The following is a 26856-nucleotide window of genomic DNA, read 5'->3' as shown; positions in this document are numbered from 1 at the left end:
CGCTGGAATGGGTTACCTAGGGAGATGGTGGAATCTCCTTCCTTAGAAGTTTTTAAGGTCAGGCTTGACAAAGCCCTGGCTGGGATGATTTATTTGGGGCTTGGTCCTGCTTTGAGCAGGGGGTTGGACTAGATGACCTCCTGAGGTCCCTTCCAACCCTGATATTCTATGATTCTAATGATCTCCTGCTTGCAGAGGGGAGGCTACATAAGGGCCTGTTGAGGTTACTCATCCACTGCGCTTGTGTAGCCTTAATGGCCCTCTCACTGCACAACTGTTCAGTGTATGGCTTGAACAACCAAGCTGGACACTAGCCCTAGGATTGGGGTTGGCAGTTCTGGCCTCCTGTCCTAGGCCAATTCCAGCAGCATATGGGAGCTGTCATGGGCAGGGAGAGAATTGCCCTGGTGGAGGAGCAACATAGGGCTACTGACATGAGCCCCATGCTGCTCTGCTTCTCACAGATCCCACAACAGAGGGCATTCCTGGGGTGTGCCCTTGCCCTGCGAGGAGTCCCACTGCCACCTTTGCCCCCTTCACTGTGCCTCTGAGGCAACTGAGCACAGAAACTGTGCCAGGGACTGAAACAACAGCAACTGGAAACAGTAACAATCAGGTCCCAGGGCCAGCTTCCAGCACACAGACAGGATCTTGTGACTGACATAATCTGACTTTTGCAATATTTTTCGTCAGGCGCATTTCAACACCCTCCCTGAAAAACAAAGTAGGATTTTGCCATGAGCCTATGCAGTGTTCAGCTGACAGACGGCTGGTTCAGAAACTTCACTGGGGAGATCCCCAAAATTATTGGTATGTTGCATAGTCCATATTACAAACTACTCACACACATCGCGGTTAATATATATTAACTGACACTATTAAGAGAAACTGGTGCATAACAAAGATTTCTTCCTAATTTCTATTTACTGCAGATTGAATAGATTCATCTTTCTTTAGTACAGCATTCTCTGGCATTTGTCACCGAGATGAGCAACAGCATGTAGTGGCAGAGAATTTGGTAAAAGTATAAGGGGAACCAATGACAGTAATTGTGGCTGCATGTGAAAACAGATCTTAATCTGCCAGTGAAAGGTGTCTCCAGACAGATGACTGCTTTCTCACACAAGTAACCTGCAAAGAACTAGATAGCTTCATTTCTCCTTGAGAAGAATAGAGAGTGATTCTGAAGAAAAAATATCAGAGAACTCCAACACAGAGAGGAAGAAACCAAACGTAATCAGGCAATGGAGGAGCTAAAAAATAAAGCAAAGGGAAAATACCTTCCTTATTCTCAGAGAGCAAAATTGACCCCAGTGTAAAGGACTAGCACAAAACTGATACATCACTGAAGTCCTTCTTAAGCACTATTCTGGATACTTCAGTGATGCATAGGCTTTATGCAGGTTCTCTGAACAGGGATGAATTTGAGTCTGCTTTTGTTATTTCAAAATACCAGTAAAGTTTTCCACACACTTAATATTTCCCATTGCCTTTCCTTTGCTGAGGGCATGCGAAGGTGGTGTCCTGTATACAATTCAAGTATCATGCATATTCCACACTACCTGAAGCAGCTGCACAGAATGAAAAAGCTGGAGCCCAGTAGCTGTCATCCAGACTAAAGTGGGTGAACCCATTCAGAGCTAAACGCTGCCAAAAAGGGTATCAACCTGTGGAAGGCAGCCACACAATTAAATCCTCTGACCAAAAATGAGACACACCAGAAGACGAACACTATGAGCAGCAGGAAGAGAGAACAGGAGGAATAGCTGCAAAAATACAAAGACTGACTCCAGACTGTACGAGGAGTAAGATGGGCAACACTGCTAGGCAGCATGTAGTCCAGGCTTGAAAAACATGGATGATAATTCACCCTAAATCAGCCCTCCCATTAACAGTGCAGCCTGTAGTTTGGAGGGCTTTGTTCCAGAAATGACAAGAGATAAAAGAAGCCTATTATTATCCTTGGCATCCCTGGGGTTCTGAGGGAATTTCGTTGCTTTCCTCTCCATCAAGAGATAATGCCCCAGTAAAGAGCTTGAGCTAAGAGACTACATGGAAGCAAACCTCCACTTCAAGTGGGAAGCCAGACCATGGGAAATACTATACAAGGTTAATAACCATGAAACACTTACGTGTCTGTGGAACACTGGAAAACAGGCAAAGACAACCTGAGAGCTCTGGATAAGAGTGAAACATGAGCTGAAAAGCTCCACCAGAACACCAGCAACTTCCTAATGATGGAATTGGCTAGCAGGTGTCAAAGAATATGAAAGAATATACAAAAGGTGCCAAAAGAAGAGCCACATCTAATGCACCACCCTGTACGCTCAGAGCAGAGAGACATAAAGCTGCCATGTGTGATCTGGCTGTGGTAACTGTGTCAATGAGGCTCTGCAAGTGCACTAAAGAATTCCAACCAGCCTGCCTATTGATGCACCCATACCAATTCTATATATTAGACAATTACTATGGCAACAGAGATACCTCCAGTAACCAGGCCCAGATTGGCTGTATCCAAAATTATCGATTCGCTTTTCTCACGGTAAGTGTTGTGACAATAGTCAGTTTCCCCTTAACCATTAGAAACAGTCAGGCAGGGGCTGATGGCCCACTGCGGACAATCTAACCTCTCCTTTTACAGCCACGTGGACAAACATCCCAAGAAGGGGGCCATCTGGGCCCAACACATGACTTCCCCAGGAGGTCTACGTCACATGCATCTTACAAGCTCAGAGAGAGCGAAGGTGACGCTGCAGAGGTCTATGTCCTTATGCAAAATCTTCAGGCTAAGGGATTACGCACTCTGTTGAGTTACATTATTTCACATTATTAGTTTACATTATTTGATTTAGAGTGGTAGCTAAAGGTCCTGACAAGTTCAGGGCCACATTGTGCTAGGTGCTGTACAAACACAGAGTTAAAAACAGTCCCTGTTCTGAAAAGCTTACAATCAAAATAGAAAAGATGGATAATGAGTGGGAGGGGAAACAGAAGCCTGGAAAGATGATGAGATTTGCCCAAGATCACATGGCAAGTCAGTGACAGGGTGGGAATAGACCCCAAGTTTCCTCATTCCCAGTCCAATGTCCTAATAACCAATGGAGCACATGCTTTTCATAATGGCGCTCTACACAGGTGCAGGGGTCCACTTGACAGATCCAACTGCAAAATCAGCACCTTTCAGTTTCCAGGACCTCTGTTTTTTCTTGAAGAGCCTGGGGAGGATGTGAATTCCAGTGTATCATTCAGTGCAATCTCGCACGTGAGTAAAACCTTTATTTTTAAATGTATTTTTATTGGATTTTAGGTATAGAGAAGAAATAATAGTAATAAAACCAATAATACAATAATATTAATACTAATACCTAGCTCTTATATAACTTTGTTTTAATCCAAAGATCTCAGAGCACTTTACAAAGGAGTTCAGTATCATTATCCCTATTTTTATAGAATAATAGTAACGTAGGACTGGAAAGGACCTCGAGAGGGCATCAAGTCTAGCCCCCTGGGCTTAGGAAGGACCAAGTAAACCTAGACCATCCCTGACAGGTGTTTGTCTAACCTGTTCTTTAATACCTCCAGTGATGGGGATTCCACAAACCCCTGTGGAAGATGGAGAAACTGAGGCACAGGAGGAAGAAGTGGCTTGCCAAAGGTCACCCAACAGGCCAGTGACAGAGCTAGGAATAGAACCAAGGTCTCCTGAGTTTCAGACTAGTGCTCTACCCAGTAGGCATGTGCTATAAAAAGAAAGCACTGTACAGCAAGGGAAAAAAAGAATACAGAAATCATGATACTCTATGTACCCTCCAAGCAATGACAGTACTTGTTAATCAAATTTAGACCCACAAGATTAAACAGAAATTTCAACATCATGGGCCTATTTTATAATGGAACCCTAGGAACACAACACAACAGGCCTGAAAGTTGGATTGCAATAGCTTGGTAGTCATTTTCATTGGTGCGGAATAGACTATTTAAAAGTTATGGATGATTTAAACTTACAAAGCCTAGATTAACAATAAAGAAAAAGAGCACACAACAATGTGGCAACAATTCAGAATGGGTAGTGTGATGGGGTGTATACCCCCACACTAGCAGAGAAACAGTTAACTGGAGCCAGGAGCAATTAGTGCACCCAGTTGCATTTGAAGGGTGGGCCAGGCCCAATTTAGAATAAGGCCCATGTGGGGAGGAGCTGGGTTACTGAGTCCCAGGTGAGAGGAGTGGGGGTAACTAATAAAGGACCTTAGGGCAGAAGAAAAGAGGTAGGAGTTCAAGGGGGAGAATAGGTCTTGGGATCTTCTCCTGAGAAGGGAGCTCTGGTAAAGGGGCCAGGAGAGAGAGAGACACGCAGAGAGCCTGGGGACAGGCAGACAAGAAGCTGGACCCCTGGAGATAAAGCTCTGGGAAGTGTTGCTCTATGCAAGATCAGGAAAGAATGCTACAGAGCCAGGGAAGAGGCAAGGGCCTGGATCCACAAATGTGAGTAGGCATCACAATACTGAGCACCACAACACCTGACTCTGAGGCCCCTAGAAAATCACTGGAATGCACAAACCCTAACTTAGGTGCTTAGATTTCCTATACAATGCTTGGGGAGCAACAGGTGCCTGAGAGCAGGATCCAGAAAAGCCAGTATGCTAGATGGGGAGTCCCCTTAAACATCCACTGGGTGATGCTGCTGAGAGCAGTGTGCGCCAAGCCCTACCTCTCTGACGGAGAGAGGTGCTGAAATCCAAGCTGCACCTATCTCTGCTTGTGATCCACAGCTAGGAGCCTTTCTCCAGGAATCACAGGGCCTAGACACCTGGTAAGAACGGCTTAGTTGTCTGCCTAACCCCACATAAAACAAGCTGCGAGGGAGGCAGAGGCCTCCCTTGTGACCTTTAGCCCAGTAATTAGGGGAGGGCCCTGTTCAAATCCCTTCTCATCAGGCCGAGGAGGAACTGAACTGGGGGGGAACTGAACCCACGTTCTGGGTAAGCACCCTACTGACTAAGCTAAAGGTTATAAGGGAGGCCTTGGCACCAGCTGTTTTATGTGATGTTAGGTGGACTGAGGATCGTGCTGGGGATCAGCCCAGGATAGGTGTCCTGAGGCAGCCAGGCATGTGACCCTCACAGAGGCGGGATCTGAGGTACACTGGAAACTGTTACGCAGGTTGGCATATGTTTTCACAATGCATGAATGAGTTTGGGTGCCTCAGTTCTTGGGTCCAACCCGAGGCACTTTAAAGGGAGCTGTATCTCAGAGCACACATACTCAGCCCTTTTTGAACAGCAGGCCCCTTTAAGGCACCTCAAGTTGGGCTCTCCAAAACTGAGGCACCGAGAATCACTCCTCACGATTGAAACTTTAGGCGGGAGAGTCCTAACTATTTGCTACTTAAACTGACCTATTCTGAGGTAACAATTTTCAGAAGATCAAGGGGAAGCATTTCCGTAATCCAGGGTACAGGAACCAAATGCTCTGGAAAGCCCAGAATCTGGACACTTTGAGCCCTCCCTTAGCTTTCCATCATTGCTGGTGAAGAATATTTTTTACTGGACATATTGCCAGTTTAGAGTCCCAGAGTTTTTTATGGTCTTAATCTCAGTCTTAACCTGGCTCAGTCTCTGCTCAGGACGGTAAGGCAAGCCCTAAAAGAGTAATAGATTTATATATTTTAAGACTAGAAGAGACTGTAGTGACTACCTAGTCTGACCTGGAGCCCATTCCCCAGTGATTCCTGCATCCACCCTTAACTTCTGTTTGAGCTAGAGTGTGTCTTTTAGAAAGACAACCAATCTCGATTTAAAAACTTCATGGGATAAAGAATCCACCATATCCCTCGTTAAAGTGTCCCAATAGTTAACTGCCCTCTCACTGTTAAAAGTTTACCCTGTATTTCTGGTCTGAATTTGTCTAGTTTGAGCTTCCAAACATTGGATTTTTTATACCTTTTTCTGCTAGATTGAAGAGCTGTTGACTATCAGAAATCTCTTTCCCATGCAGATTGTGATCAAATCACCTCTCAGCCTCCTCTTGGATAAACTAAATAGACTGAATTTTTTTTAGTCTCTCACTATAAGGTAGGTTTTTCCAGACCTTGAATTACATGTGTAGTTATTTTCTGAACCTTTCCAATTTGTGAACAATTGGATAAGTCCCACATGGATTCCATCCTTCCTTCTATAGAAGACACTGATTATTATAAAATATCCAATTTAACCTCTAGGGCAGTGATCAGTTCTTGAGGGACTGGCCTTCCTCCTCTCCTGCACCTCCTAAGGCATACAATGGTGCCAATGCCCTCCACCCCAGGAGTTAGTGGACTGGAGAAGTTAGCCCAACCTCTCAGGGTTGGCCTTACTTTCCCCATTTCCTTTGTGATCTCTTACTGGTAGGACAGAGAGGAGATCGGACACCCTCAGAAGAAACATGTTGAATTGTTTTTTCCACAGGGAATTGGGGAAAACATTGTTCCCCATTGCTGGAATCGCTCTGCTGTACAGCTGTGGCTGTTGGTGCCAGGCTCTGGCCTTCAGTGAAGCCTTGGGTAACACCATTTATGCTTCTCTGAATTGCTGCAACTATTGGTAGAAAGAGAGGGGACAGGACATGTTGCGGGAAATGAGGCCTGAGATTAGGAGGAGGGATTCAGCTGCCTGCAGGAGTTGAAAGGCCACTTGATTTGGCCCAGAGTTTTGGGATATAGTGCTTGGGAGTCACCTGCTACCTTTTCCCTTCAATGGGAGCTGCAGGAGCTCAGCACCTCTGAAAGCAACTAAGCCAGGCTCTGTGGAGTAATGGGGGGAAATAGGGATGGATGGAAATTGCAGATCTGGCAGATGAGGGAATTCTCATAGAGTCACAAACAAGCAGAACAGGCAGCACTGTGCGTGCGTGTGTGTGCATACTAGTTGTGGATCTTGTATGTAGTAGTTGTGCCCTGTGGGCTGCTGAAGCTGGAGTGTGGCCAGAATGCACTAGAGGGCGCTGTGCGCTTTCCATTCTGTTCCCTCCCTGCATCACAGCATGGCAAATCCTATTTTTTTTTTTTTTACCAGTTTTATTGCAATAGTACATATTCCATGGCTTAGGGACAATATGCTGGATAAAACAGACAATAACAGGAAGAAAATAGGAGTTGAAGATTCACCTTGAAGCCCAGTGATTCCAGAATTTAGTGGGGAAAAAATAAAATACTAGAAACCTTAGATTTGTCCAGCCCAAAGGGAAGAGTGGACAGAAAAACAATTTGGTTTCAAACCACGATTGTTAGTGAATTTTGTTACAATTCCATCAGCTAGTTATCTAGACACTGCCAGTCACAGTCACAGGCTGAACGGGAGAGGGGTCTAATGCCTCTGCAGTTTGTTCTCCGCCCATTTCCATGGAAACATCTTTTGGATCTTTAGGAAACGGGCTTTGGATACGTTATAAACCACCCTGGAGAAAGTGGCCCTGCAGCTCTTCTGGGGCCCTGCCTAGCTCCCCCATCCAGGATGGGGTCCCGGGGACAACACATGTCACCAGAGTGCATTTTGGCATCACCAGAGTTGCGAGGTGCCTGGCTAGCCCCTAAGCAGTGCCTAATTTGTTAGTTTTAAAAATAATAAAGAGATGAGATTTGTGATACCTCTTCCTACCCTGGTTTAGCCCTCCCATCCCCCCATCTTTCCCAGGGCCTGGGCCCATCCCACTGTGAACAAACTGTACACCACAGGGTAACATTTTTAATTTCCTGGGGGGAGCACATCTCATGCCAACTGACAGGCTTTTTTGTTCTGCATCAGGCCTTTTATTAACCCCCTGCTAGATTGTGCGCTCTCTCTCTGCCTATCTACACCCGCTGCGTTAGTGATGAGAGTCTTTGTAACAGCAGGCCTGCCTTGGGAGATTATGGAGTCCTGCGGGCAGGGAGCAGTGGGTTGGCCGGCCTGTGTATACACAGATTGCTAGCTGGAGCTTTCGCTCCATCTGCCCTCTCTGCTGTGTGTGTGTGGGGGGCACCTTTCATTCTTCCTGCAGCTCCAGCAGTTTCATGTCAAATTCCCACCAGAGCTGCCCCAAATCTCCTCACTTGCAGATTTGGTGTCACACCTGTGAGGTTGGCTGGATCCTGGCAGAGGGGTGGATGCTGAGAGGCATATGGGAGGTGATGTGTTGCTGAGGGATGACGAGAGGGTTAGCTAATGCAAAGACATCTGCCATTTTCCTAAGCACTCTGCTATCCTTCGCCTTCTAGTAACCGACATCATTTATCTTGCATCTCAAGCAAAACCTGAGCGTTTCCGATCAATAACCTCATCCATTTCCCCTCACATATTTAGGGCCACAGTTCCATAAAAACATTTCTTACACAGAAACAAAGAATTTATGGGGAAGACGTAGGACTTCTGGGTAGTTGTTGAGGCTGGATTATTCAGACAAATGGATTTAGGACACACATGTGCACACACACACACCTCCATGTTTCCCTCCCACAACATTGCCATTTCCAAATATCGTCCTACCAAAACATTTAAGATACCTGCCCTGCAATAATTATCCTCCAGGCCAATACAGCACCTCTCAGTCTGAGATCAATACCATCATTTGACAGTAACGATTAATTAAACTAAATACCACATTCAGCACTTTGATTCATATCATCCTAGAACAGCCTTCTATGTATTATAATCCATACATGGGTCTAATAATGCCTCAAGTGAAAGGGAGGGAAAGATTGACACATCAAAAACAACTTAATTAAAAATCTGAATGATATAGGAAATCTCAGTCTAAGACAAGTGGTAAACAGATGAGCCAGATCCTTCTCTACTGCTTATATGGTTCACACCATGAGCAAAATCCTACATCCAGTGAGTAAGAGTAGCAGAATTAGGCCTATGCTGATTATTCTGATCCCCAGCCAGTTGCTGAGGCTGTATTTTATCTCCTATTTTGTTCTCATTTTTGCCAGTGAAGTTTTAAAATTGGAGATGGGCCTGAACCAGAATTTTGAATCCAAACCCTCTTCCCCTGAGCTATGGGGGAATTCACATGCAGATCTGAGTTTCCCAGCTCAGGGCTGTCTCTGTGACAGACTGAGACAAAACATCAAATAATAACAGCAAAGCTTTTTACTTCTAGAGCATTTTTAGCTGGGCACTTCAAAGTGCTTTGTAATAAGCTCTGATTTTACAGATGGGGAAACTGAGGCAGATAGTGCTGTTGAGCCAGCTGACACAGTGAGTCAGTGGCAAAGGCAGGAATAAAATCCAGGAGTTGGATCCCCCCTCCATTCTGCTGCCTTCCTCAAACTGGGCAAAGTCTCAGATGTAGATCTGGGTCTGGATCCAAAAGCTGTGATCTGAGCCCAGCCCTAGTTTAACCTCAAAGCGGCCAGCCAGGTCTCCTCCTCGCACGTGCTGCTCATGTGTATGGTTAGAAAGAGCCTCTCTGAGAAACCCTGGTTTCAAATTCTTTTTAGATTGTGCCCTCCACTCAGCCTCTCACAGATGCTCCTCCTCAGATGTGACGCAGAGTCCTTTGCACTTGCTCCCATGGAATTTTAAATGACATGCCTGGGAACTGGGGTGCAGTGGTTTGTGGGAAGCTCCTGGTGTCCGTGTGGAGCCTGTGACTCAGCAAATCTACTTCAACAGAAGTGCTGGGAACCTCACTGTCTGTAACATGGTTATACTACAGAGACTATACCGGCATAGCAGGCATAAACCCGTAGTATAGATCCCTTCCACGGGTGTTGGTGGTGTTTTTCTATCAGACTAGGAACACCACCTCCTGGTAGGCTTGCCTACACTACAGACCCTACAGTGGTCCAGCTACAGCACTGGCTGCTTTAGCACCGTAGTGTAGACACTTGCTACGGTGATGATTAGTTTTTCCATCGCTCCCACAGCTGCTGACTTTCTAATGTGCCAGGGGGTACTTGACCCCTGGCTCTGTCCCAGGCCCTTCCCACACTCCACCCCTTCCTCCAAGGCCCCGCCCCCACCCTGCCTCTTCCCGCCCCGTTCCGCCCCCTTCCCCAGCGTGCCACGCCCTCGCCCTTCCCTCCCAAAGCCTCCTGCATGCCATGAAACAGCTGACCACAGCAGGCGCGGAGAGGGAGTGGGAGGCAATGATCAGCAGGGCCGGTGGCTAGGGTGACCAGATGTCCTGATTTTTTAGGGACCATCCTGATAGTCGGGGCTTTTTCTTATATACGTGCTTATTACTGCCCCCTCCCCCACCCCCGTCCCAATTTTTCACACTTTCTATCTGGTTATCCTACCACTGGCGGGCGGGAGGCACGGGGAGGGAGCGGGAGGCACTGATCAGTGGGGCCTGCCGGCGGGCGGCAAACACTGATAGGGGTGGGGGGCAGCAGACAGAGGGGCTGCCAGTGGGTGCTCAGCACCCACCATTTTTTCCCCATGGGTGCTGCGCCTATGGTCACTCCAGTAGCTAGGTAAACAGAAGAATTCTTCCGTCAACTTAGGGGTGTTTACACTGGGGTTTAGGTTTGCTTATGTCTCCAGGTGTGTGAATTTCTCACATCCCTGAACAATATAGCCAGGTCAGCCTCAGTTTTGGGGTAGGCCAGGCTTCAGTGACAGTAGCTACGTTAACGGACACATTTGTCTGTCAACATAGCTGCATCTATACTGCATCAGATGTCAGTCGAGGTGTGGGTTTTTTCATACCCCTCACAGATGTAGATAGATCGACCTAACTTTTAAGGGTAGACCTGGCATGAGAGTCCTGATCCACAAGACTAAGAATGGCAGGTCTAAGCACTCTGATAGGTCTGACATCTGATTTCTCCAGTGCAGCCATCTGGGAGATCCACAAAGCATGCAGCATCTTCCAAATGATACATGTGTTTCCTTTCTGCCCTTGTTGGACAAATCACCATGTATAGTCATTGAAGGGAAAAGCTCAAGCTTCTAGGTCGACTCCAGATCCATGTTTCCTCATTAGAAAGAGGCTATGCTTTTCTAAAGAGCACACAAACAGGAACGTGCCCCTGACGCTGCCAAGGAATGACATGCTAGACTAGGGCTGGCTGATAATATTTACACTACAGTGTCCATAATGGTTGGAGAAAACAACAGAGATGTGCCAGGGCTCAGAGCCTTATTCACAGTTATAACAGCTTCAGGGAGCTTCAAAACCTGAACGTAACAAAGAGGAAAAATGTGTGCATGTCCATTTGAATTTGAAAGTGCATTCCAATTCAACCCTATTAGTAGTGCTTTCAGGTTTGCTTTCTGCAGACATTCTAGCAATCAACCTCTACCAGCATGAATACTTGCAACAAGCAAAGGTGAAAGCTTGAATGTTTGTCAAAAGCAAATTTCATGTCACATATCTGATGACACATCTAATGAGGGAAGAGAAATGATAGCATGTGATGTATGTAAGTGACCTGGCGAGCATGAACATTCCCTGCTAGTAGAGAATTGTTCTTTGTAAAAATTTGCAAATTATTTTGTGCTCAGCTGAGAATTTTGCAAATCAACTGACAGAGAAGAAAAATGGTGAATTCTTCAAAATAAATTATTTATTGGGAATTCTCTTCTCCGCTCTATTTAAACCCCTGCTTGCACCCTCATGTTGGAACACAGGATGGATCCCTTGCTGTTACTTGCACTTGTTGTTAAGCGTCAGTTCATAAATAACAAATCCTGTGTTTGCCATCAGGCTGATTCTCAGTACGAATGAGCCAAAAAAATACAGCTCTCTATCCCTCCTTCCTGAGGAAACTGGGGTTGTGGATGGAGCAATACAACACTATGCGTTTCTGGATTAAAACTGCTAGCCTTAGGTTCATTGCACAACTGAGTAACAAAGGCCACTGTGCTTTCATCAGCCGCACAGTGCAATTCCCCCTCCCCCAGCCACAGTGAAAGGCACTGCCAGTATAAAATGAAAATTATATACAAAATAAAGAGGAGAAAATTCTTATCTCTGCATTGTATGATTGTTCAGGGTATGACATCACTGGGAGCCAATCAGCAAGCACCTTTTGTGCCTGGACTTCTAATAAAACTCACTTCGTCAGAATAATTTACAGTAATAATTTATTCATCTTCCATGGAGTGATACTGCCCAGTCCTCGCCCTGCCACAGAGAAAGCTGAGCACCTCACATTGGAGGACTGTATTGCCAGGCTTGCATCCAGCTAGAGATTTTATTATTAATAATAACTGTTTGTATTGCTGTAGCACTTAGAACCCCCAGTCAGGAACCATGACCTTGTTGTGTTAGGTGCTGTACAAACACAAAATAATGCCGATCCCTGTAGCAGCAGGAACTGGTATAGAGTGGTGGTATTGGAAAGGCAGCATAATAGAGCCAGCTGCTGAACTATGGGGTTCACTGCCACCCCAAAACTCAATCAAGGATCATTGGGGTTTCAGAACCACTTGGTGAACCTGGGCTGTGGCAGGTGAACACCTCACTCTCCTTGGGCATGGGAGAGGAGCAGTTTTTTTTTTTTTTTTGGTGGGAACCAGGAAAAATTCAACACTTTTGGCTGAGATTCATTTTGAATTTGGGGGGTTGTCTGAATGCAGAAAAAGTGTGACCCCAAACTGCAGAGAGGCTCGGCAGCGCCTGCGACCCAGGTGTGTGCAGCTCGGCTTGCTGGGCTGCAGCTGCACAGAGAGCATACTAATACACAAGGTAGTCCTGAGTATAGCCATGACTAGTCAGGTAGCTGGATTAGTCTCAGATCGTCCCCTTGGAGTCTCCTTCCAACCTGTAATGTTCTCCTGAACAATCCTGAGGCTGTTGGATGTGGCAACCAGTCTGCTCTTCCCAGCTAGGTGCAATAGCCCTGCAAACAAACTTGCAGCCTTCTGTATCCGCATGCTCAGGAAAAACGTGTAGGGGAAATTCAGGAGTAGGTAAAAGCGAGACGCAGAGTCCCGGGGATTCCTCAATCTGCTACACCAAGAGGTTGCTTTGAGCTGCAGACATGGTTCCATGGTAATTTGGAGAGGAAAACTCACTGGAAGTGCAGTGGCAGCCGACACATTGCATTGCTCTAAAGCCATTTGGGACTCCCATTCGATGTCTCTGCGAAGGAGCTTTGCCATCTCCAACTTCCTTGTCCTGGTGTCTGTGATTGAAAATTCTTGAGGCAATATTCAGTGGGCTTGAGTGTGCTCCAAGGCTCATTGCACCTGACAGACTGGCACCAAATACCTGAGTAACCAGATAGCATGTGTGAAAAGTTGGGCTGGAGTGGGGGTAATAGATGCCTATATAAGATAAAGCCCCAAATATCAGGACTGTGCCTATAAAACGGGGACATCTGGTCACCCTAGCTCCAAGCAGTGGCCAGGCTTTCCCTGCCCTTTTGGAGAGATGCACTTTGGAGAGCAGCACTTAAGTAGGTCTTAAAAATCCAAATAATTCTTTATTGCAGCCAGCTCCCTCCAGCAGCAGGATTTGTCTCCTCTACAGCTCCCAGCAGTGCAACCCCCTGAAAAGAGCACATGGTTGTTCTGTCCATTCCCCCTGCCTCTCTCCAGTCTGTAACCCAGCCAGTGTGGGAGTGCACGCCAACTGCAATACTATACACTCATACCACCTTCCAATACACTTGCCAGATGTTAATGACTTGACCCGCACAACCCCCTCCAGCAGGTATTACACCCATTCCACAGAGGGAAGAAGAAAACTGAAAAGTATAGGCTCAGATTTTCAGTGGCCTCTTATTTTGGGTGCCTTTAATTTTTGGGGCTAAGCTGAGATGGTTTGAGCCTGTTTTTTAGAGGTGCTGGTCTCCCATGGGCTTCATTTGGACTTGTGCTCTGCACCTCTGAAAGGCAACGGCAGACCCAGGAACAGAATCCCAGCGTCCTGAATTCCCACGCTGACTGCTAGAAAATAATTCCAGGTATTGTCACTGATCTGTTGAGAGTGCTCATGAATACATCTTTCTGGAACACAGTTGGGTTAAAAATGTTTGTTTTTAAGTGGAAGGAGTTTGGCACAGCGCAGACGGATGAGTCAGTTACGAGGGTAGCAAGCAATGAGAATGCAGGACTTGTATGTGTTCCAGTGACTGACACCAGTGTTAGTAGCAAGTCAGAATGCAGGGATTTGTATAATATGGTACAGTTAGTGAAAACTGCAAAATTGTCATGTGTCCATAATTGGATAACATCCCTCCTCTCTGATTGGCCGAGACAATGCCATTTTAGCATAATGGGCCACCACAGGGACTAAATCACTTTTGCTCTTTTGAAATTCAAAACAAACAAACAAACTCAATGAGCTAAGTTAATTTGCTTTCGAAATCCTTTTGCAAACACACCCAGCCAGGCTTTCTGCTGGATGTTTCTTAAGTAATTTTAGCCCCTCAACTTAATGTGCTGCATTGATCCCAGTGAGCAGAACAACCCCACAGGATAAATAATCTGTCTCTCAACAATTCCTTAATGAAGTGTTTAGCCAACAGTCCACAAAACTCTGAAGGAGTCTAGCGTAGCAGTCTGGTAGGAGCCCACCTGGGCTATAATCTTGCTGCACTGAAAAATTATTTTTAGGACTGGATTCTGGCCTTCATACAAGTGCATAGAGGGGCAAGAGGAACGTGCACAAAGCTACCCTGAGACAGAATAGCAGCAAGAGCTTCCCTTAGGGTTACGTTGTTCATCCCACCCCTAACTATGGGCTGTGCCTGACCCCCTCGATGGGTTCTGCTCTGCATTGTTACCTTCCATATGACAGGAACTGAGGGCCTGATTCTGACAGGTACTGAACACCCTAATTGCAAACAACTTCAGCAGGAGTGCCTGGTGCTCAGCACTTTTCAGGATCAGATTGTTGGGCTGAGCCCTGAGATCTCTGTTCAGTGTCTAGTCAATCCTTATCACTCAGGCAAACACCCTTCGGGCCATGTCAAATTTCAGGGTAACTAACTGTGCCTTGTCTCCCCTCCATGGTCCCTTGAGGGAACCCACAAAAGGTTTCAGGCTCCCAGCCATCACTTCTCTTGTGTGGAGGCCTGCATCTCTCCCTCCTGACCAGCTCCTTGCCTTACTCTGTCCCCAGCAAGCCAGCCTGCCTACAGGCGAGCACCTGTGGGTTACTTTCTCACCAATAGCTACAATCAGCGTATGTCCAGAAGTTACTAGGTACCACCAGCTCTTTCTAAGCAAGCACCTTTCTTCTTAGGGTAAAAGCATTGTGGAGAAAACATAAAAAACAATACAAGTTATTATGTGCAGGCTAGAGGCTCACCAGAGCTCACCCCTCAGTCTTATGGGGCCCTTCTAGGCCAAAATCTTTCCAACCCTTATGCAAGGGTTGGGCCCCTGCTTAGGGAGAAGGTGTTGTCTGTTTGACTCAGGGCCTTCACTCTGATCCAGCAGTTTAAAGCCAGCCTTTTTATATCAAAAGCCCTTTCTTTGTCTGTTGGTCTCTGGGAAAAAAACAGTTTGAACCATTCTATGGTAGGGGCATTGCCAGCAGATCGAGGGATGTGATCGTTCCCCTCTATTCGACATTGGTGGGGCCTCATCGGGAGTACTGTGTCCAGTTTTGGGCCCCACACTACAAGAAAAATGTGGAAAAATTGGAAAGCGACCAGCGGAGGGCAACAAAAATGATTAGGGGACTGGAACACATGACTTATGAGGAGAGGCTGAGGGAACTGGGATTGTTTAGTCTGCGGAAGAGAAGAACGAGGGGGGGGGATCTGATAGCTTTCAACTACCTGAAAGGGGGTTCCAAAGAGGATGGATCTAGACTGTTTTCAACGATAGCAGATGACAGAACAAGGAGTAGTGGTCTCAAGTTGCAGTGGGGGAGGTTTAGGTTGGATATTAGGAAAAACTTTTTCACTAGGAGGGTGGTGAAGCACTGGAATGCGTTACCTAGGGAGGTGGTGGAATCTCCTTCCTTAGAAGTTTTTAAGGTCAGGCTTGACAAAATCCTGGCTGGGATGATTTAGTTGGGGATTGGTCCTGCTTTGAGCAGGGGGTTGGACTAGATGACCTCCTGAGGTCCCTTCTAACCCTGATATTCTATGATTCTATGCAAAGCCCCCCCCCCCCCCCGGGGGAGGGGGGGAGTGTACCTCTTTGGAGGTGTTTATAACCTAAGCAGTTCACCTTAATATCACACACACACACACACACACACACACCTTTTGGTTCCTGGAGGAATGTGGTGACCCTCCCTGCCTTGGAGGTACATACACTCCCTGGTCCACAGTCAGACATGCATTTAATGCAATAAGGACCCCAATGATATCACCTGGGATTGAAATATCTGTCACATCGCAGAGTCCTTGAGCTGCTTTTACTTAGTTCTTGCTCAGGCAAAAAAAAACATCTGTGAGAGTGTCATCGGGTGGCCACCTCCTGGTGGCATTAGGTCAGCTGTGTGAGCAGCTCCTGCCTCAGTTTCCCACTACAAGGGGCTTTTTCAATAACTCCCAAACTCTTTTGTCCATTCACAGCCTATTCAGGTTCTGGTTTATTAAATTAACAAAACAGTAAAAATAAAGTCCTCCAGTCCCCCCTCAGCCCATCCATTTCTCTTCTCAGCAGGTCCCCCCATGGCCTTTCCTGCCTGAATCTGCAAGTCCAAGGTTTCTCTGCTGGAGCCTACTCACTCCCTGAAGCCTCTATCCTCCCTAAGAACTCTCTTCCTCTGCAGCTACCAGCTACCCTTTCTGGGGGAATCAGATGATCCCTGCTGAGGTGTGCCTCCTTTGTAATCAGGGTTGGGTGGCCCCAGGCCTCTAGTCCTTAAAGGACAAGCCACCCTGTTACAGGGAGTTTTGCCCGAGTGAGGACTGACCATGGCTGTCAGGCATCCAAGAGAGAGGTCTGCTTCCTCCTCAACACCCTCCGTGTCTAGTTATGTTACTTTGACAGGTGCTAGGCTGGACTTTAAGTCATTAGTCACCCAGGGTAAAATCCTAGCTCTGTTGAAGTCAATGGGAATTTTGCCATTGAAACAGTTAAATGGAGTCAGGATTTCATGCCAGGCATTTCAGCCCAGACTCCTTAGCTTGTTGGACTACAGATATGCCTGTAAGCAATATTCTGACGAAAGCAGTGCCCTGGGGTGCAAGAGGAAGACGCAAGAAATGGATGGGGCAGGAACTTGGGAGGGAGGATGACTGAGGCATTCCATCTCCCTTGTTACCTGCAGGACCCCTTTAAGAGTTGTGTATTGATTTACTTGAAACTATGTCCCTGGCCTCACATGAGCGCAATCAGAGGAAATGGCAGGACAGCTTTGAGGAGTTTATTGCACATTTTCCAAGAATTGCTTGCCATATTTGAAGATAAAATGAGAGGATAATCTACCCGCACACAGAGACTGAGGCTGAAGGCTGTTAGAGTACACAGAAATCAGTTTCAGAGCATGGGGGTGATCTGATGAAATCCTATAATAGGAATGAGGATAAAGCTGTGCTTGATAGACTTAATGCTCTTGTAAATGGAGCCGTGTTGAAAGTTTCAAAATTACTGGAGCAGTTAAGCAGGCAGAATCTGGAGACACTAGGCCAAATTATCCCTTTTGTCACGCCATTATTTACTGGCCAGTAGCTGTCAGGCGAACTTTGGAGCACTCAGCCCCGTGGAACCAATTCACTTTAGCTCTGTCTAGGGATGATGTGTCAGAATTAACTCCTTATACCCCAGGACAATATTGTGATGTGTGTGTCAGTTGACTAAGGAACAAAATCTTTATGTTGATGAGCTCTAGTGGCTGTACTGGAATTTTTCCAGGTTGGTGGAGAGAAGGCAGCACTTAGGTATGGTTCAAAATTGACTCTAATCTCTCATCCTCCACTAGGGGCTGACACCTGAAGAGTAAGAGAAGATTACAGTTGTCACATTTGCATTTTTGAGGAATGAAAACAGGGTGGGGATCAAGGAAGTCTTGAGTTCTAATCTTGGCGCTAGCTCAGTGCACTCGTAAGCAGAGATAGAAAACACATGTATTTATCAGTCACCCTGATGGCAAACTGAAGGTAGTTTTTCCTAGTTGAGTTTTTTGCATCAAGTACATATCTGTGATGCTTAGGTTTCTGGATCATTCTCCCTCTGGAGTTCTGATGACAGGAAGAATCAGTCACTGGGCTCTCTCTGCTGATTAGGGTAATTAGGCACATCTGTCTGAATTGCTGTTTCTGTTTGTGGTTCCTCTGTAACAGCACTAGACACGTCCACATCCCTGGTAACTCAAGGGCCACATCCTCAGGACCAGGCATTTGGGGCCTCATTGAGCTCAAGGAGAGAGCCACTTTGTGGTTTCCTGTCCCTCGTATCTGTTCAGTCCTGAGGATCAACTCTGAGCTGCCTCAGGGCTGCTTTAAGCTGCTCCACCTGCAACAGCTCCCAAAACAGGTTCCAAAAGCCAAGGATCTCTGGAGGTCACCAGGAATTGTTGGCAGACACCAGTGCCCCAGACACACTCCTTCCTCCAGCCAGAGCCAGCAATGCTGACTCTATGCTGCAGCCTATAGGTGCAGGTATTTACTAGGTAAAGCGTGGGTATAAGCTAAGGCAGTAATTCTTGTAAGACAATAGCTTAGCTAAACTAATCAAGGCCTAAGGCCCCAAAAGCCTTAGCATAAGCAGCTAACCAGGAGTCACCCTAGACCCTAAGAGCTCACAAGACAGATTGCTCTAATGACTAAACTGCTGACAGTGACTACAAGATGCTAATTGATATCAGCTTTGGATATTTATAAGTTAGAAACATCCACAGATGTCTGACCACAGGGTACCATGGTAGCTAATTGACATCTGTGCTAATAAGTTTGAGGTAAACAGCCTCATAACCTATGGGAGAAAGACACCCCTATGTAGTAGGGTGAGGAAATTCAAATAAGGACAAGGGATGAAACCCGTACTGAATACGCATAGTGGCATCAGTGTAACACATTATAAAAGTTGTATCCCAGCCTGTGTGCCTTGGGAGATGTAACATTTGGGAGATGCCAGGAAGGTGATTCCTGGTGATGGTGATGAGGAAAATGATAAGGAGGAGGAAGACAATGACTGACACTTCAGATTGTTCTGTGAGGGTTAGTGTGAGTATACGAATGCTCAGACCTCATCCTGTATTATCTACCTTGCTAGCTTGGAGTGTTAGTAACTTTGCTGACTGTGTTCAGAAAACTGTTCCAGACACAGAAGGTTTTTTCCTAAGTGTGAGTGTTGGCATCTCACATTGGCACTGTTGGCATTCCCACTGGACAGTCATTCTAACAGTACTGGGCCTGATCTTGGGACAAGAACCTACCAAACCTCAGTGTTAATGGGGACTTCTTAAATAATCAATCAATAGATCAGGCAACAATGCCATTAGGGATTCACCTACACTCGAGAAATTCCGCAAGAAGTCAGCTAAGCCAAATGTAAGGCTGGAGTGGCACAGAGCAGCCTTAGCAGGGGCTGAGTGCTAAGTGTGGAATGGTAAACGGTGAACTCATAGAATCATAGAATATCAGGGTTGGAAGGGACCTCAGGAGGTCATCTAGTCCAATTCCCTGCTCAAAGCAGGACCAATCCCAAACTAAATCTACCAGCTTCTTGGCTGTGTGAGGAATTGCAAACATCTCATTTGTCTTGAATGCACCTGTCTTGTAGGGCCAAGGAGTCCGTCATTGATCTTGCTCAATGGCAGAGGTCCAACCTTTCCCACTGTGATGCAGTGTATAAACTCTTGAATGTGCTGTGGCAGGAAGGGATTAAAATAGAACCAGAGGGAACCTGCGTACTCCAGCTGAACCCAAGTGCAGCTGAGGATATGAAAAGACCTGTCTCTCAGTAGTGGGGTGGTCTGGGTAGAGCAGGACACTTACACTGAGAAGCTGAGCAGCAGGGCTTGCTCTTGCATGGAGTGAAAGAATTTGTGTAGGTCTGAGCCAGAAAGTGCTCCTGTACCCAGTGGAGAGAAGAAGCCTCCTGTGGGAATGGACTGAATGTATTAGGGGGTAGCTGGAGCAAGCAGTCACCTGAATGTGACTGTGGGGCTGGGCTGTTAAAGTGGATGGTCTAACTCTTGCAATAATTAGAGAGCAAATGCAGGGAGTTACTGGGGTGTTATGAATCCAATTCAAGGATCATGTAGGGTTTAAAATAATCTCCAAACAGTTAGGCCTCTTAAAAGGTCAGTTCCATCTAAAGGGAGAGTTGGTGGTGAGACAGAACCACTCTCACTTCCCATCTAAACTCTCTCTCTCTCTCCTCAGCACCTGATTGCAACTCAGTAACACCCTTACAGCATTTTTTGGTCACATTGAAATGTTACGCACCCTTTGTCAGGTTGTTTGACCTGCTATAGATTTGGCCATTAAGGACAAAGTTGGTCCTTTATCCTGGGAATGTATGCCCTCAGCTGTCTCCCCAACTCCAGCTGAACTGGGCTACTCTGTGAGCCATTTAGTGAAGTTGCTCAGAGCCTGACTAAGGCTAGAAAGAAACAGATCCTCTTTTTCAAAATTTGTTTGTACCCCTGAGCCTCGCCTTTACTGCAGGGATAATATGGGCTAACTATAACCTGGCAAAAAGTCATACATGATGGTAAATGACATGAATTCTTTCCTGACATATTGTGGGCCGGGGTCTGTGACAAGTTGATCTGGACTTATCTCCGCATGCAGACTCAGTCTCCAGGTGGTTTATGACACACCAGCTTGTAAGATCATGTAAATGGGGGATTTGAATATACACCTTCTGGACAGGCTGCTATCTAATCCACTGCCAACTGCTCCTTTTAGCACCACATTACTCCTGTCCCTGTAAATCACAAATGTTACCCCTCCTCTTTTCCACAGTCTGGCTGGCTGCTGAGTAACTGTTATGTTCAGTAGTCTTAGTTTCCTACCAAAACTCTCCTTTGGGTACAATCATTTGAACATCTTTGCCAATCCCCTAGCTATCACATAGGTATTTTATCTAACTCACTATTGCTAATGTTTTAAACTTCCCAGCAAACTCCTTCATGTGTCTCAGGGTAAGTGTCCTGCTCTACCCAGACCACCCCACTACTGAGAGACAGGTCTTTTCATATCCTCAGCTGCACTTGGGTTCAGCTGCAGTACCAGGTTCCCTCTGGTTCTTATTCTCCCCACAAGGCAAAATCACCCCCTTTATTGCCTTTCCTTCATTACAGCCTTCTAGACTCGTGAGTTAGTGTCATGTACATGTCCTGTGCTGTTGAACTCTGAGTTGTTTGTCATGCTGTAATTTGTCTCTATTGCCTTCATGGAAGAACTCAAGTTTCCATGCTGCAACATCTTGTCCTTTCATGGCTCTCTGATCCAGAAGCGGATTAGGGGTTTTGAGGCTGTGGGCCAGAGCAAGTGAGGGCCCCTCCCCACCCCTTCTGCCTGCAGTCCCCCCGTCTCCCCATTGCACCTGCCAGAGAGTGGAGCGGGGCGCAGGGCAGGGCACGGGGACTTGCCCTGGTCCCCGGCAGGAGCGCCAGACAGGCAGGTCTGGGGAGCGGGGCAAGCCCCCGTGCCCTGACCCCACTCTCAGGCAGGAAAACCAGGTGGGCAGAGCACATTGGGGCATGGGGGCACCCATTTTTCCGGGGCTCCCCAATTGGCCGGGGCCACTGGGCACGGGCCCCATTGGCCCAGTGGCTAATCTGTCACTGCTCTGATCACTGTTTTGCTTCTCTTACATTCAGAATTAAGGTTCACCTGTAAGATTTTCTCCAAAGTCAGATCTGACTCTAAGCGCTGTTTCTGGGGAAGTACTTTATCTAAGATTCTGGTGACATGTTTGTTTCCTACAGCTCCCACTCAGCCTCCTCCCAGACTGACAATTAACTGGCAATTTAGATGAACTCATAAATGTTTCTTGTTTCTCTGGTAGTAATGTGCTCTCTCTCATGAATTAGGTATATCTAGAAATAAAAAATGTAGGCCATACTTTCAGGATGGGGGACTCTGTCCTTGGAAGCAGAGACTCTGAAAAAGAATTGAGAGTCAAAAAGGATAATCAGTTGATGAGCTCCTAGTATGATGCTGTGGCCAAAAACTCTAATGCGATTCATGGATACATAAAAAGGGGATCTGAAGTAGGAGTAGAGAAATTATATTACCTCTGTGTTTGGCACTGGTGGAACTGCTGCTGGAAAACTGTGTCCAGTTCTGGTGTCCTCAATTCAAGTAGATTTGATAAATTGGTGAGGGTTCAAGAGAAGAGCCACAAGAATAATTAAAGGATTAGAAGACATGGTAGACTCAAGGAGCTTAACAAAGAGAAGGTTAAGGGGTGACTTGATTGCAGTCTATAAGCACCCACATGGGGAACAAATACTGGATAATGGGCTCTTCAGTTTAGCAGGCAAAGGTATAACAGACTCCAATGGCTGGAAATTGAAGCTAGACAAAGTCAGACTGGAAATTTTTAACAGTGAGTTTAATTAAACACTGGAACAACTGGCCAAGGGGTGTGGTGGATTCTCCATCACTGGCAAGTTTTTTGGTTGTTTTTCTAAAAGATCTGCTCTAGTTCAAACAAAAATTAATTCAGGGCAGTTCTATGGCCTGGGCTACACAAGAGGTCAGACAAGATGATCCCTCCAGCCTTAGAATGTGTGAAAACAGGTAGAATCCAACAACACAGCTCCTGGCCCAGCCAGACACTGAAGTGCCTTCAAGGAGCCTGCTGCAACCACAGCCTGCTTTTAGCAGTGTTCAAGCCTTAAAGAGACAGAGCATAGGAAATATAGCTCCGGCACGCCAGCAAGCTCTGAGGAAAACAAAAATATTATTCTGCTTCATCCCTCAACCCTCCCACCCCCCAACGAGGCACCACTGCAATGTACAGTTACTGTCAAGTGCTGCACAATCAGACAAGCTTCAAAATTGTGTCCAGTCAGACCTTTGCAGTTTAATATTCCTCTCTTTTCTTAGTGCTAATGATGCAGTGTGTACTTCCTCTGCAATAGAAAACAAAAACAGGATATCTAAATTAGCTGCCAGCAGCCAACCTATACTCATTCCCAACACCTCCAGATCTGAGATGACATTACAGGCAATGCCCATACTGTGCTGGATGTGGAGCTGCTATGTACTAATCTAGACATACTGCTCTGTAACCATGGGATGAATACTGGGGGTGACCTGGTGAAGGAGACAGTCACTGTATAGCTATACTGTGGTGTTGTGCTTTCCTCTATGAATGTATTGGTTTAGTTTATTAGGGGGCTCTTGGAAAAACAAACAGGAAGGCAACACAACAGCTCTAGATAAGCGGCCTCCCAAGTAACACTTGGGAACAATTCCAAGATCTTAGCAATGAAAATGTTACTTCCAGGCTCCAGTCCAGAGTTACACAGCTGCTTGCCAAGGCTGGGAGCCCAGAGATCAAAGGCACACTAAGCAGTTAAAAAGTCTCTGAGGAGAGACAGAAGAGGAATGGTCAGTGAGTGTGGGGAGATGGACATGGACACAGACTGCCTTAGACTAGTCCTGTGTCTGAAGCAGTTGGAACCTTCTCTGGCTCCCTGCGGGATGGTGAATCTTAGGGGGAGACAGACAGGCATGCATGGAGATGGTTTGTTGTTTTAAGATCTCAGTAAATAATACTTTGCTTTAAGGAGGCTGCTTGATATCTGGATACCATGGTCATTTCTCCTGGAGGGAACAGAACAGCAGAGTCTGAGCCTAAGTTAGACCTTCTGTGGTGACCACGGTTAGCACCAGGGGAAGGGACTTCAGCCCAAGGCCCAGTCTGAGGTGAGAGAATCACATGATTCCACCCCGAGAGAGGTGATGGCCTGAGACCTGAGGTGCAGGTAGCCTGGGAACTCTGACAAACCCATCCTCACTAAAGGCCCCTCCTGTTTACAGATGACTGCTACTTAGTAGCACACAAGGCTGACATTTCAGGTTTATTCCCCTCACCACCACACACACTATAGTCAGAGCACTATCTGATGCCAAGGACTGAATGTTACATCTGCATTTTGTTACATGTCCATTCCAGTGTCTCTCTGGAAGAGAGGAAAAACCCATGGGAGTGAACATACAAAGATTGCCCAGAAACCATTGACCATCACAAGATCACTGTCTGAAACTGTCAAACTTGAATGAGGACAACCAAATCCAGCTCTTAGCCAATCATGTGAGCATGTATGTGATTTGAGCCTGCACCTATTAAAGTGCCCTTGTTGGAGAGCTGGGCGCACGATCCCAGGAGCTGTTCAGTTTTCAACTTTCCAGTACTTGAGATGGAGCTATGCCAAATCCTGCAATCAAGCGTGGCCGATACTTTGAAGGAATTAGGATCCAGTTGATCTGGATCTGTACTCCACATGCACGAAGGAAACAACTTCCATTTTTCTGTTTTAATATCTTCCCGTGTTGTAATAGCAATAATGACCTCCCAGTCAGACATTTCCGGACATTTAATGACAATCTACGATAAGGTTTCTTTGCTTCACCTCAGATCCTCCAACCGATCATAAACTGCCAGGAAATGTCTGACCCCAAAATTATTACTGGTGAGCACAGAAGCACTAATGTTACCTGGGGTTTAGCCAGGTAAAGGCTTTCAGCATCATTCCTTTTATTACTGCCTGAATTCTGGGCTAACTGGGTTCACAAATATGTATTTATACAAGAAGAAAATGTCATTATTCTGTCCAATTATAATCACAAACTTAAAAAATTAATTGAAGCATGGTTTGAGTAAGCAAGATATTGAATTGAGCAGGTTTTGCCTAAGTAAATATTTTCCATTTTGAAACCTAATCTATTCACTTAATAAACTAAAGCTCAGTTTTACTAATTTATCCTTCCCCCCCCCCTTTTTTTTTTTTTTTTTTGGTTTGCAGAAAAAAAAGTTTATTCCATTAGGAACTGTCAATGGCTTAAGAGGATTTTACTCCACATTTTATAGTTTGACTCAAAGAAAATTTATTCTTGCAATAGGTTTTACAATTCTTAGCTAAAATCATCTTTCCTGCTGCAATAAAAAAAAAAAAAGCTTTGGCTTTTGTTAGACTTGCACATTCTTGTCTGCCAACAATGATTAATCTTTCCCCTGTTCAAGTTCAGCTCATTACTTTGGTTTGACTTAGGAGTGCCTATCCCCTCTAGAGCTTGAGTCAGGCTTTCTCGCAAGGCTCCACCAATGTGCTGCAGGTATGACCATGTGTCCCCAATTGTCCTCCCTTCTTTCCAGGCTGCCTTTGCACAATAACACCAATCTTCAACACCCTCCATTAGAAATGTCCAAAGCTAATTTGGATTAAGCTAATTTAAAAGAAAAGGCACTTTCTTTCCAGAATAAGAGTGTCCAGACATGGAATTATTCAGAAATTTATTCTGGTACAGCTGTTCTTGAATAGCTATTCTGGAATATTTTCATGTGTAGACAAACCCTAAAAGGCCTACGGCTCTTCTGGAGAGAGAAGCCTGGCCAGCAGGAAGGATAGTCCAGTCGTTATGGAAAGAGGAAGACTGTTGCAGAGAACACAGGTAGCCCAGTGGTTAGGATGCTAAGCTGCAATCAGGAAGATCTGGATTTAAGTCTTTGCTCTCCTACAGCCTGCCTGTGTGATTGTGAGCTAGGTACCCCAGTGCTGGTTTTGGCACCACTGCAATGCACAAAACTCTCCTGCACTCTGTAAACACATAAAGCACTGAGGCTTTCAGGGTAAAAGCTCCCTCGGAGCCTACGTTCCTGCATGTGCACAGCTGCCTCCCTGTAGGTTTTCAGGTGCCCATTTCCTGCTGAATCCCCAAGACAATTCACAAAGCAGGGGAAGGTAAGTGTTCAGCCACCTAAGTCATATATGGGGCCTGATCCAACAGGTGCGCTCAGAGGCCACCAGCAGAATGGGTCCTGTTCAAAGCAGGGGTGCCACTTACAACTTTTAGCCTAGTGCTTAGAAAACTCACCTGCAACATGGGAGAGCCAGATTCAGTTCCCCCCTGCTCTGCGGGGGATCTGAACCAGGGTCTCCTACCTCTCCCATGGGTGCTCTGAAGGCTGAGCTATGGGATACATTGGTGGAGAGCAGGGACTTAGTCTCTTCTATTGGAGCTATTCCACTGTGGATAACTAAGGAAAGCATGAACTGGAGCAGGGGGAGTGGACTTGGAGCTGCCCATCTCCCAGGTGGGTGCTCTAACTAGCAGACTACAGCAGTTCCCATTTATGGATAGCTAAAGAGAGACAGGCACCTCCTTGCACCTGAACTAAGGTGTCTACCTGTCATCGGTATCTCCCATTGGCTGCCTTTAATGAATCACATTAGAAGGCACTGATCTCTCCCCATTCATGGTATAGGGAGCCTGGGCACCTCACTCCAGCTTTGTGGATCATGGAGTTGTTCCTGTGACTTTCTAGCTGCCTAAAAGTTGGGCACTGTGATGCTCAGTGCTGCAAAGCAGAAGTCCCTTCATGGATGCCACCCTTAGTCTCTCTGTGCCTCAGTCCTCCATCTATAAAATGGGGATAACAGAGCTGCCCTATCTCACAAGGGTGTTGTGCAGCACTCAGATGCTAAGGCAACAAGAGCTGGTCACAGGGTGGGTGGCTGGCCCCTTTTAGGGGAGTCAAGGCCCAGTCTACCCAGGAAGGACTTATTTAAGGGGAACAAGCCCATCTGCAAGTAATTCAGTGCCTAGGTGGCTGGTTGGCAGCTAATTGACTAATGAGCACCTGGACCAGAAAAGGCTACCAGAGCTCAAGGAGGAGATGCTAAGGAGAGGAGCTCCAAGGGAAACAGAGCAGGAGAAGTCCCAGGGAAATGAATGTAGGGTGGAACCTCCCCAGGTAGTTGCAGGAGGCCCAGACTGCAAGGATCTGTGGACTGCCAGGATGCCTGAAGGGGACTCTGCATCAGCCAGCATAAGGAGCTAGCACC

At 46.3% G+C, this 26856-nt stretch overlaps 2 long non-coding RNA genes across 2 annotated transcripts; both read left to right on the top strand.

Moving 5' to 3' along the window:
- Positions 1–716: 716 nt before the first annotated feature.
- LOC122461907 lies at positions 717–2761 on the top strand. Its single transcript, XR_006284154.1, has 3 exons — positions 717–810; positions 933–2542; positions 2642–2761. It is a non-coding gene; the product is annotated as an uncharacterized LOC122461907 (long non-coding RNA).
- Positions 2762–4125: 1364 nt separating this feature from the next.
- On the top strand, positions 4126–24983 carry LOC122461906. The gene is made up of 2 exons (XR_006284153.1): positions 4126–4485; positions 23967–24983. It is a non-coding gene; the product is annotated as an uncharacterized LOC122461906 (long non-coding RNA).
- Positions 24984–26856: the final 1873 nt, after the last annotated feature.

Source organism: Chelonia mydas, chromosome 10 (assembly GCF_015237465.2).
Source record: "Chelonia mydas isolate rCheMyd1 chromosome 10, rCheMyd1.pri.v2, whole genome shotgun sequence".
Lineage (NCBI taxonomy): Eukaryota > Metazoa > Chordata > Testudines > Cheloniidae > Chelonia > Chelonia mydas.
Note: the sequence above shows the minus strand (reverse complement) of the source record. Positions and strands in the feature narration are given on the sequence as shown.